A 12,076-nucleotide genomic window follows, 5' to 3' on the forward strand; every position below is an offset into this window, starting at 1 on the left:
CCGTGGGTGACCTCCCGCGGGCCCGGGCTACCTTCCCCAGGCATCGTGGGGTGGAAATATGGAACTTTTTTTTTCAGGGGGGGAAGACGCTCGGACGTGCCCAGGGACACTTCCACAGACCCGGGCATGAATCCCGGGGAAGAGTGGGCGAACGATTTCAAACTATTTTCAAAGTATTTTTTGCACCTTTTGGACGCAATTCCCCGGGCGACCAGCGGGGGGCGCAGTTCCCCGGACCCGGGGATGGACTCCCCCGGGCCCGGGCTACCTTCCCCGGGCATCGTGGGGTGGAAATATGGAACTTTTTTTTTTCCGGGGGGAAGACGCTCGGACGTGCCCAGGGACACTTCCACAGCCCTGGGCATGAATCCCGGGGAAGAGTGGGTGAACCATTTCAAACTGTTTTCAGTGTTTTTTTCTCCTTTTGGATGCATTTCTCCGGGTGTCCAGCACGGGGCGCAGTCCCCCGGACCCGGGGGTGACCTCCCCCAGGCCCGGGCTACCTCCCCCGGGCAGCGTGGGGTGAAAATCTGGAACTTGTTTTTCCCGGGGGGGGAAGACGCTCGGACGTGCCCAGGGACACTTCCACAGCCCTGGGCATGAATCCCGGGCTCGAGTGGGTAAGGAATTTCAAAGTATTTTCAAAGTATTTTTTTCACCTTTTGGACGCAATTCCCCGGGCGACCAGCGGGGGGCGCAGTTCCCCGGACCCGGGGGTGGCCTCCCCCGGGCCTGGGCTACCTTCCCCGGGCATCGTGGGGTGGAAATATGGAAGTTTTTTTTCCCGGGGGGAAGACGCTCGGACGTGCCCAGGGACACTTCCACAGACCCGGGCATGAATCCCGGGGAAGAGTGGGCGAACGATTTCAAACTATTTTCAAAGTATTTTTTGCACCTTTTGGACGCAATTCCCCGGGCGACCAGCGGGGGGCGCAGTTCCCCGGACCCGGGGATGGACTCCCCCGGGCCCGGGCTACCTTCCCCGGGCATCGTGGGGTGGAAATATGGAACTTTTTTTTTTCCGGGGGGAAGACGCTCGGACGTGCCCAGGGACACTTCCACAGCCCTGGGCATGAATCCCGGGGAAGAGTGGGTGAACCATTTCAAACTGTTTTCAGTGTTTTTTTCTCCTTTTGGATGCATTTCTCCGGGTGTCCAGCACGGGGCGCAGTCCCCCGGACCCGGGGGTGACCTCCCCCAGGCCCGGGCTACCTCCCCCGGGCAGCGTGGGGTGAAAATCTGGAACTTGTTTTTCCCGGGGGGGGAAGACGCTCGGACGTGCCCAGGGACACTTCCACAGCCCTGGGCATGAATCCCGGGCTCGAGTGGGTAAGGAATTTCAAAGTATTTTCAAAGTATTTTTTTCACCTTTTGGACGCAATTCCCCGGGCGACCAGCGGGGGGCGCAGTTCCCCGGACCCGGGGGTGGCCTCCCCCGGGCCTGGGCTACCTTCCCCGGGCATCGTGGGGTGGAAATATGGAAGTTTTTTTTCCCGGGGGGAAGACGCTCGGACGTGCCCAGGGACACTTCCACAGCCCCGGGCATGAATCCCGGGGAAGAGTGGGAGAACGATTGAAACTATTTTCAAAGTGTTTTTTTCACCTTTTGCATGCATTTCCCCGGTTGTCCTGCGGGGGGCGCATTGCCCCGGACCCGTGGGTGACCTCCCGCGGGCCCGGGCTACCTTCCCCAGGCATCGTGGGGTGAAAATCTGGAACTTGTTTTTCCCGGGGGGGGAAGACGCTCGGACGTGCCCAGGGACACTTCCACAGCCCTGGGCATGAATCCCGGGCTCGAGTGGGTGAGGAATTTCAAAGTATTGTCAAAGTATTTTTTGCACCTTTTGGACGCAATTCCCCGGGCGACCAGCGGGGGGCGCAGTTCCCCGGACCCGGGGATGGACTCCCCCGGGCCCGGGCTACCTTCCCCGGGCATCGTGGGGTGGAAATATGGAACTTTTTTTTTTCCGGGGGGAAGACGCTCGGACGTGCCCAGGGACACTTCCACAGCCCTGGGCATGAATCCCGGGGAAGAGTGGGTGAACCATTTCAAACTGTTTTCAGTGTTTTTTTCTCCTTTTGGATGCATTTCTCCGGGTGTCCAGCACGGGGCGCAGTCCCCCGGACCCGGGGGTGACCTCCCCCAGGCCCGGGCTACCTCCCCCGGGCAGCGTGGGGTGAAAATCTGGAACTTGTTTTTCCCGGGGGGGGAAGACGCTCGGACGTGCCCAGGGACACTTCCACAGCCCTGGGCATGAATCCCGGGCTCGAGTGGGTAAGGAATTTCAAAGTATTTTCAAAGTATTTTTTTCACCTTTTGGACGCAATTCCCCGGGCGACCAGCGGGGGGCGCAGTTCCCCGGACCCGGGGGTGGCCTCCCCCGGGCCTGGGCTACCTTCCCCGGGCATCGTGGGGTGGAAATATGGAAGTTTTTTTTCCCGGGGGGAAGACGCTCGGACGTGCCCAGGGACACTTCCACAGCCCCGGGCATGAATCCCGGGGAAGAGTGGGAGAACGATTGAAACTATTTTCAAAGTGTTTTTTTCACCTTTTGCATGCATTTCCCCGGTTGTCCTGCGGGGGGCGCATTGCCCCGGACCCGTGGGTGACCTCCCGCGGGCCCGGGCTACCTTCCCCAGGCATCGTGGGGTGGAAATATGGAACTTTTTTTTTCAGGGGGGGAAGACGCTCGGACGTGCCCAGGGACACTTCCACAGACCCGGGCATGAATCCCGGGGAAGAGTGGGCGAACGATTTCAAACTATTTTCAAAGTATTTTTTGCACCTTTTGGACGCAATTCCCCGGGCGACCAGCGGGGGGCGCAGTTCCCCGGACCCGGGGATGGACTCCCCCGGGCCCGGGCTACCTTCCCCGGGCATCGTGGGGTGGAAATATGGAACTTTTTTTTTTCCGGGGGGAAGACGCTCGGACGTGCCCAGGGACACTTCCACAGCCCTGGGCATGAATCCCGGGGAAGAGTGGGTGAACCATTTCAAACTGTTTTCAGTGTTTTTTTCTCCTTTTGGATGCATTTCTCCGGGTGTCCAGCACGGGGCGCAGTCCCCCGGACCCGGGGGTGACCTCCCCCAGGCCCGGGCTACCTCCCCCGGGCAGCGTGGGGTGAAAATCTGGAACTTGTTTTTCCCGGGGGGGGAAGACGCTCGGACGTGCCCAGGGACACTTCCACAGCCCTGGGCATGAATCCCGGGCTCGAGTGGGTAAGGAATTTCAAAGTATTTTCAAAGTATTTTTTTCACCTTTTGGACGCAATTCCCCGGGCGACCAGCGGGGGGCGCAGTTCCCCGGACCCGGGGGTGGCCTCCCCCGGGCCTGGGCTACCTTCCCCGGGCATCGTGGGGTGGAAATATGGAAGTTTTTTTTCCCGGGGGGAAGACGCTCGGACGTGCCCAGGGACACTTCCACAGCCCCGGGCATGAATCCCGGGGAAGAGTGGGAGAACGATTGAAACTATTTTCAAAGTGTTTTTTTCACCTTTTGCATGCATTTCCCCGGTTGTCCTGCGGGGGGCGCATTGCCCCGGACCCGTGGGTGACCTCCCGCGGGCCCGGGCTACCTTCCCCAGGCATCGTGGGGTGGAAATATGGAACTTTTTTTTTCAGGGGGGGAAGACGCTCGGACGTGCCCAGGGACACTTCCACAGACCCGGGCATGAATCCCGGGGAAGAGTGGGCGAACGATTTCAAACTATTTTCAAAGTATTTTTTGCACCTTTTGGACGCAATTCCCCGGGCGACCAGCGGGGGGCGCAGTTCCCCGGACCCGGGGATGGACTCCCCCGGGCCCGGGCTACCTTCCCCGGGCATCGTGGGGTGGAAATATGGAACTTTTTTTTTTCCGGGGGGAAGACGCTCGGACGTGCCCAGGGACACTTCCACAGCCCTGGGCATGAATCCCGGGGAAGAGTGGGTGAACCATTTCAAACTGTTTTCAGTGTTTTTTTCTCCTTTTGGATGCATTTCTCCGGGTGTCCAGCACGGGGCGCAGTCCCCCGGACCCGGGGGTGACCTCCCCCAGGCCCGGGCTACCTCCCCCGGGCAGCGTGGGGTGAAAATCTGGAACTTGTTTTTCCCGGGGGGGGAAGACGCTCGGACGTGCCCAGGGACACTTCCACAGCCCTGGGCATGAATCCCGGGCTCGAGTGGGTAAGGAATTTCAAAGTATTTTCAAAGTATTTTTTTCACCTTTTGGACGCAATTCCCCGGGCGACCAGCGGGGGGCGCAGTTCCCCGGACCCGGGGGTGGCCTCCCCCGGGCCTGGGCTACCTTCCCCGGGCATCGTGGGGTGGAAATATGGAAGTTTTTTTTCCCGGGGGGAAGACGCTCGGACGTGCCCAGGGACACTTCCACAGCCCTGGGCATGAATCCCGGGGAAGAGTGGGTGAACCATTTCAAACTGTTTTCAGTGTTTTTTTCTCCTTTTGGATGCATTTCTCCGGGTGTCCAGCACGGGGCGCAGTCCCCCGGACCCGGGGGTGACCTCCCCCAGGCCCGGGCTACCTCCCCCGGGCAGCGTGGGGTGAAAATCTGGAACTTGTTTTTCCCGGGGGGGGAAGACGCTCGGACGTGCCCAGGGACACTTCCACAGCCCTGGGCATGAATCCCGGGCTCGAGTGGGTAAGGAATTTCAAAGTATTTTCAAAGTATTTTTTTCACCTTTTGGACGCAATTCCCCGGGCGACCAGCGGGGGGCGCAGTTCCCCGGACCCGGGGGTGGCCTCCCCCGGGCCTGGGCTACCTTCCCCGGGCATCGTGGGGTGGAAATATGGAAGTTTTTTTTCCCGGGGGGAAGACGCTCGGACGTGCCCAGGGACACTTCCACAGCCCCGGGCATGAATCCCGGGGAAGAGTGGGAGAACGATTGAAACTATTTTCAAAGTGTTTTTTTCACCTTTTGCATGCATTTCCCCGGTTGTCCTGCGGGGGGCGCATTGCCCCGGACCCGTGGGTGACCTCCCGCGGGCCCGGGCTACCTTCCCCAGGCATCGTGGGGTGGAAATATGGAACTTTTTTTTTCAGGGGGGGAAGACGCTCGGACGTGCCCAGGGACACTTCCACAGACCCGGGCATGAATCCCGGGGAAGAGTGGGCGAACGATTTCAAACTATTTTCAAAGTATTTTTTGCACCTTTTGGACGCAATTCCCCGGGCGACCAGCGGGGGGCGCAGTTCCCCGGACCCGGGGATGGACTCCCCCGGGCCCGGGCTACCTTCCCCGGGCATCGTGGGGTGGAAATATGGAACTTTTTTTTTTCCGGGGGGAAGACGCTCGGACGTGCCCAGGGACACTTCCACAGCCCTGGGCATGAATCCCGGGGAAGAGTGGGTGAACCATTTCAAACTGTTTTCAGTGTTTTTTTCTCCTTTTGGATGCATTTCTCCGGGTGTCCAGCACGGGGCGCAGTCCCCCGGACCCGGGGGTGACCTCCCCCAGGCCCGGGCTACCTCCCCCGGGCAGCGTGGGGTGAAAATCTGGAACTTGTTTTTCCCGGGGGGGGAAGACGCTCGGACGTGCCCAGGGACACTTCCACAGCCCTGGGCATGAATCCCGGGCTCGAGTGGGTAAGGAATTTCAAAGTATTTTCAAAGTATTTTTTTCACCTTTTGGACGCAATTCCCCGGGCGACCAGCGGGGGGCGCAGTTCCCCGGACCCGGGGGTGGCCTCCCCCGGGCCTGGGCTACCTTCCCCGGGCATCGTGGGGTGGAAATATGGAAGTTTTTTTTCCCGGGGGGAAGACGCTCGGACGTGCCCAGGGACACTTCCACAGCCCCGGGCATGAATCCCGGGGAAGAGTGGGAGAACGATTGAAACTATTTTCAAAGTGTTTTTTTCACCTTTTGCATGCATTTCCCCGGTTGTCCTGCGGGGGGCGCATTGCCCCGGACCCGTGGGTGACCTCCCGCGGGCCCGGGCTACCTTCCCCAGGCATCGTGGGGTGGAAATATGGAACTTTTTTTTTCAGGGGGGGAAGACGCTCGGACGTGCCCAGGGACACTTCCACAGACCCGGGCATGAATCCCGGGGAAGAGTGGGCGAACGATTTCAAACTATTTTCAAAGTATTTTTTGCACCTTTTGGACGCAATTCCCCGGGCGACCAGCGGGGGGCGCAGTTCCCCGGACCCGGGGATGGACTCCCCCGGGCCCGGGCTACCTTCCCCGGGCATCGTGGGGTGGAAATATGGAACTTTTTTTTTTCCGGGGGGAAGACGCTCGGACGTGCCCAGGGACACTTCCACAGCCCTGGGCATGAATCCCGGGGAAGAGTGGGTGAACCATTTCAAACTGTTTTCAGTGTTTTTTTCTCCTTTTGGATGCATTTCTCCGGGTGTCCAGCACGGGGCGCAGTCCCCCGGACCCGGGGGTGACCTCCCCCAGGCCCGGGCTACCTCCCCCGGGCAGCGTGGGGTGAAAATCTGGAACTTGTTTTTCCCGGGGGGGGAAGACGCTCGGACGTGCCCAGGGACACTTCCACAGCCCTGGGCATGAATCCCGGGCTCGAGTGGGTAAGGAATTTCAAAGTATTTTCAAAGTATTTTTTTCACCTTTTGGACGCAATTCCCCGGGCGACCAGCGGGGGGCGCAGTTCCCCGGACCCGGGGGTGGCCTCCCCCGGGCCTGGGCTACCTTCCCCGGGCATCGTGGGGTGGAAATATGGAAGTTTTTTTTCCCGGGGGGAAGACGCTCGGACGTGCCCAGGGACACTTCCACAGACCCGGGCATGAATCCCGGGGAAGAGTGGGCGAACGATTTCAAACTATTTTCAAAGTATTTTTTGCACCTTTTGGACGCAATTCCCCGGGCGACCAGCGGGGGGCGCAGTTCCCCGGACCCGGGGATGGACTCCCCCGGGCCCGGGCTACCTTCCCCGGGCATCGTGGGGTGGAAATATGGAACTTTTTTTTTTCCGGGGGGAAGACGCTCGGACGTGCCCAGGGACACTTCCACAGCCCTGGGCATGAATCCCGGGGAAGAGTGGGTGAACCATTTCAAACTGTTTTCAGTGTTTTTTTCTCCTTTTGGATGCATTTCTCCGGGTGTCCAGCACGGGGCGCAGTCCCCCGGACCCGGGGGTGACCTCCCCCAGGCCCGGGCTACCTCCCCCGGGCAGCGTGGGGTGAAAATCTGGAACTTGTTTTTCCCGGGGGGGGAAGACGCTCGGACGTGCCCAGGGACACTTCCACAGCCCTGGGCATGAATCCCGGGCTCGAGTGGGTAAGGAATTTCAAAGTATTTTCAAAGTATTTTTTTCACCTTTTGGACGCAATTCCCCGGGCGACCAGCGGGGGGCGCAGTTCCCCGGACCCGGGGGTGGCCTCCCCCGGGCCTGGGCTACCTTCCCCGGGCATCGTGGGGTGGAAATATGGAAGTTTTTTTTCCCGGGGGGAAGACGCTCGGACGTGCCCAGGGACACTTCCACAGCCCCGGGCATGAATCCCGGGGAAGAGTGGGAGAACGATTGAAACTATTTTCAAAGTGTTTTTTTCACCTTTTGCATGCATTTCCCCGGTTGTCCTGCGGGGGGCGCATTGCCCCGGACCCGTGGGTGACCTCCCGCGGGCCCGGGCTACCTTCCCCAGGCATCGTGGGGTGGAAATATGGAACTTTTTTTTTCAGGGGGGGAAGACGCTCGGACGTGCCCAGGGACACTTCCACAGACCCGGGCATGAATCCCGGGGAAGAGTGGGCGAACGATTTCAAACTATTTTCAAAGTATTTTTTGCACCTTTTGGACGCAATTCCCCGGGCGACCAGCGGGGGGCGCAGTTCCCCGGACCCGGGGATGGACTCCCACGGGCCCGGGCTACCTTCCCCGGGCATCGTGGGGTGGAAATATGGAACTTTTTTTTTTCCGGGGGGAAGACGCTCGGACGTGCCCAGGGACACTTCCACAGCCCTGGGCATGAATCCCGGGGAAGAGTGGGTGAACCATTTCAAACTGTTTTCAGTGTTTTTTTCTCCTTTTGGATGCATTTCTCCGGGTGTCCAGCACGGGGCGCAGTCCCCCGGACCCGGGGGTGACCTCCCCCAGGCCCGGGCTACCTCCCCCGGGCAGCGTGGGGTGAAAATCTGGAACTTGTTTTTCCCGGGGGGGGAAGACGCTCGGACGTGCCCAGGGACACTTCCACAGCCCTGGGCATGAATCCCGGGCTCGAGTGGGTAAGGAATTTCAAAGTATTTTCAAAGTATTTTTTTCACCTTTTGGACGCAATTCCCCGGGCGACCAGCGGGGGGCGCAGTTCCCCGGACCCGGGGGTGGCCTCCCCCGGGCCTGGGCTACCTTCCCCGGGCATCGTGGGGTGGAAATATGGAAGTTTTTTTTCCCGGGGGGAAGACGCTCGGACGTGCCCAGGGACACTTCCACAGACCCGGGCATGAATCCCGGGGAAGAGTGGGCGAACGATTTCAAACTATTTTCAAAGTATTTTTTGCACCTTTTGGACGCAATTCCCCGGGCGACCAGCGGGGGGCGCAGTTCCCCGGACCCGGGGATGGACTCCCCCGGGCCCGGGCTACCTTCCCCGGGCATCGTGGGGTGGAAATATGGAACTTTTTTTTTTCCGGGGGGAAGACGCTCGGACGTGCCCAGGGACACTTCCACAGCCCTGGGCATGAATCCCGGGGAAGAGTGGGTGAACCATTTCAAACTGTTTTCAGTGTTTTTTTCTCCTTTTGGATGCATTTCTCCGGGTGTCCAGCACGGGGCGCAGTCCCCCGGACCCGGGGGTGACCTCCCCCAGGCCCGGGCTACCTCCCCCGGGCAGCGTGGGGTGAAAATCTGGAACTTGTTTTTCCCGGGGGGGGAAGACGCTCGGACGTGCCCAGGGACACTTCCACAGCCCTGGGCATGAATCCCGGGCTCGAGTGGGTAAGGAATTTCAAAGTATTTTCAAAGTATTTTTTTCACCTTTTGGACGCAATTCCCCGGGCGACCAGCGGGGGGCGCAGTTCCCCGGACCCGGGGGTGGCCTCCCCCGGGCCTGGGCTACCTTCCCCGGGCATCGTGGGGTGGAAATATGGAAGTTTTTTTTCCCGGGGGGAAGACGCTCGGACGTGCCCAGGGACACTTCCACAGCCCCGGGCATGAATCCCGGGGAAGAGTGGGAGAACGATTGAAACTATTTTCAAAGTGTTTTTTTCACCTTTTGCATGCATTTCCCCGGTTGTCCTGCGGGGGGCGCATTGCCCCGGACCCGTGGGTGACCTCCCGCGGGCCCGGGCTACCTTCCCCAGGCATCGTGGGGTGGAAATATGGAACTTTTTTTTTCAGGGGGGGAAGACGCTCGGACGTGCCCAGGGACACTTCCACAGACCCGGGCATGAATCCCGGGGAAGAGTGGGCGAACGATTTCAAACTATTTTCAAAGTATTTTTTGCACCTTTTGGACGCAATTCCCCGGGCGACCAGCGGGGGGCGCAGTTCCCCGGACCCGGGGATGGACTCCCCCGGGCCCGGGCTACCTTCCCCGGGCATCGTGGGGTGGAAATATGGAACTTTTTTTTTTCCGGGGGGAAGACGCTCGGACGTGCCCAGGGACACTTCCACAGCCCTGGGCATGAATCCCGGGGAAGAGTGGGTGAACCATTTCAAACTGTTTTCAGTGTTCTTTTCTCCTTTTGGATGCATTTCTCCGGGTGTCCAGCACGGGGCGCAGTCCCCCGGACCCGGGGGTGACCTCCCCCGAGCCCGGGCTACCTTCCCTGGGTAGCGTGGGGTGGAAATATGGAAGTTTTTTTTTTCCCGGGGGGAAGACGCTCGGACGTGCCCAGGGACACTTCCACAGCCCCGGGCATGAATCCCGGGGAAGAGTGGGTGAACCATTTCAAACTGTTTTCAGTGTTTTTTTCACCTTTTGGATGCATTTCTCCGGGTGTCCAGCACGAGGCGCAGTCCCCCGGACCCGGGGGTGACCTCCCCCAGGCCCGGGCTACCTCCCCCGGGCAGCGTGGGGTGAAAATCTGGAACTTGTTTTTCCCGGGGGGGAAGACGCTCGGACGTGCCCAGGGACACTTCCACAGCCCTGGGCATGAATCCCGGGGAAGAGTGGGCGAACAATTTCAAAGTATTTTCAAAGTATTTTTTTCACCTTTTGGACGCAATTCCCCGGGCGACCAGTGGGAGGCGCAGTTCCCCGGACCCGGGGATGGACTCCCCCGGGCCCGGGCTACCTTCCCCGGGCATCGTGGGGTGGAAATATGGAAGTTTTTTTTTCCCGGGGGGAAGACGCTCGAACTTACCCAGGGACACTTCCACAGCCCTGGGCATGAATCCCGGGGAAGAGTGGGAGAACGATTGAAGCTATTTTCAAAGTGTTTTTTCACCTTTTGGACGCTATTCCCCGGTTGTCCTGCGGGGGACGCAGTGCCCCGGACCCGGGGGTGACCTCCCCCGGGCCCGGGCTACCTTCCCTGGGTAGCGTGGGCTGGAAATCTGGAACTTTTTTTCCCCGGGGGGAAGACCTTCGAACGTGCCCAGGGACACTTCCACAGCCCTGGGCATGAATCCTGGGCTCGAGTGGGTGAGGAATTTCAAAGTATTTTCAAAGTGCTTTTTTTCACCTTTCGGATGCAATTCCCCGGTCGACCAGCGGGGGGCGCCGGTCCCCGGACCCGGGGGTGGCCTCCCCCGGGCCCGGGCTACCTTCCCTGGGCAGCGTGGGGTGGAAATCTGGAATTTTTTTTTTCCCGGGGGGTGGACGCTCGGAAGTGCCCAGGGACACTTCCACAGCCCTGGGCATGAATCCCGGGGAAGAGTGGGTGAACCATTTCAAACTGTTTTCAGTGTTTTTTTCTCCTTTTGGATGCATTTCTCCGGGTGTCCAGCACGGGGCGCAGTCCCCCGGACCCGGGGGTGACCTCCCCCAGGCCCGGGCTACCTCCCCCGGGCATCGTGGGGTGGAAATCTGGAAGTTTTTTTTTCCCGGGGGGTGGACGCTCGGACGTGCCCAGGGACACTTCCACAGCCCTGGGCATGAATCCCGGGCTCGAGTGGGAGAAGCATTCCGGATCGTTTTCAGTCTTTTTTGCCTGTTTGGATGCAATTCCCCGACCGACCAGCGGGGGGCGCAGTCCCCCGGACCACGGGGCGACCTCCCCCGGGCCCGGGCTACCTTCCCCGGGAAGAGTGGTGCGGAGACGTGGGTTTTTTCCGTTTTCACCCCCTGGCTGCAGTACCTCTGGCGGCCTGCCGGGGGCGCCGCGGCGCGTGCGGCTGCCCCCGGCCCCCCGCCACCTCCCACGGCCCTGCCGGGGCTCCGGGGGGCCCCAGGGGACCGCGTGGGAGCGAGAAACCCCGGCCTGGAAGTCCTTTCTATGAGGTCGGACAGGGTGGCCCGCGGCCGGCACACAGTTCCAGGAGGTCGGATAAGAGTGGAGAAATCCGGGGTGTGTGTCGCGCGGTCTAATGCGTGCCGCTACGCGCCGGAGCACCCTTTCTGCGGATCTATAGGGAGGCATGAGGATCTGACAAAGACGGGGGGATTCTCCCGGAGCCTGTTCCCGGGCCGCGAGAAGCCCGTCTCCCCCCGGGGGACGCCCGGAGCTCGGCGGGGGCTCCCCGGGATCGCCCAGCCCGGCCTGGGCTCCAGGAGGCCGGGCCCGAACCCGCCCCCGGCCCGGCGCAGCGCCCCCCGGCGGCCGAAGTCGGAAAACCCCGCGATTTCTCCGAGAGCGGGCCCCCGGCTCCCTCGCGCCCGGAGGAGGGAACCGAGAGGCGAGGGCTCCTTTTCCCGGCTCGCGGGCGCCCCCGGGTGGTGGAAAAATATATTGCAGTTTGTGGAAGTCATTTCTATGAGAACGAACCTGCCCCTCCGAGGCCGGGGGTCGGTTCCAGGAGGGCGGGAGAGAGTCGCTCCGAGTACCGCTGAAGTGTCGCGCGCCACTCGCGTGCCGCTACCCGCCGGAGCACCCCTCCTGGAGATATATAGGAGGCAGACGGATTCTGCCAGCAGGCGGTGGAAAGACGGAAGTTTTGAGATGGGCCTTTCTCTCGCTTCCCCGCCGCCCCGATCGATGTGGCACCCCGCGCCCCGGCCGGGAGGGTCCTTCGCTCGGC

The sequence above is a fragment of the Crinia signifera genome, unplaced genomic scaffold (assembly GCF_055691185.1).
Source record: "Crinia signifera unplaced genomic scaffold, ASM5569118v1 HAP2_SCAFFOLD_265, whole genome shotgun sequence".
In the NCBI taxonomy this organism is placed as follows: Eukaryota; Metazoa; Chordata; class Amphibia; order Anura; family Myobatrachidae; genus Crinia; species Crinia signifera.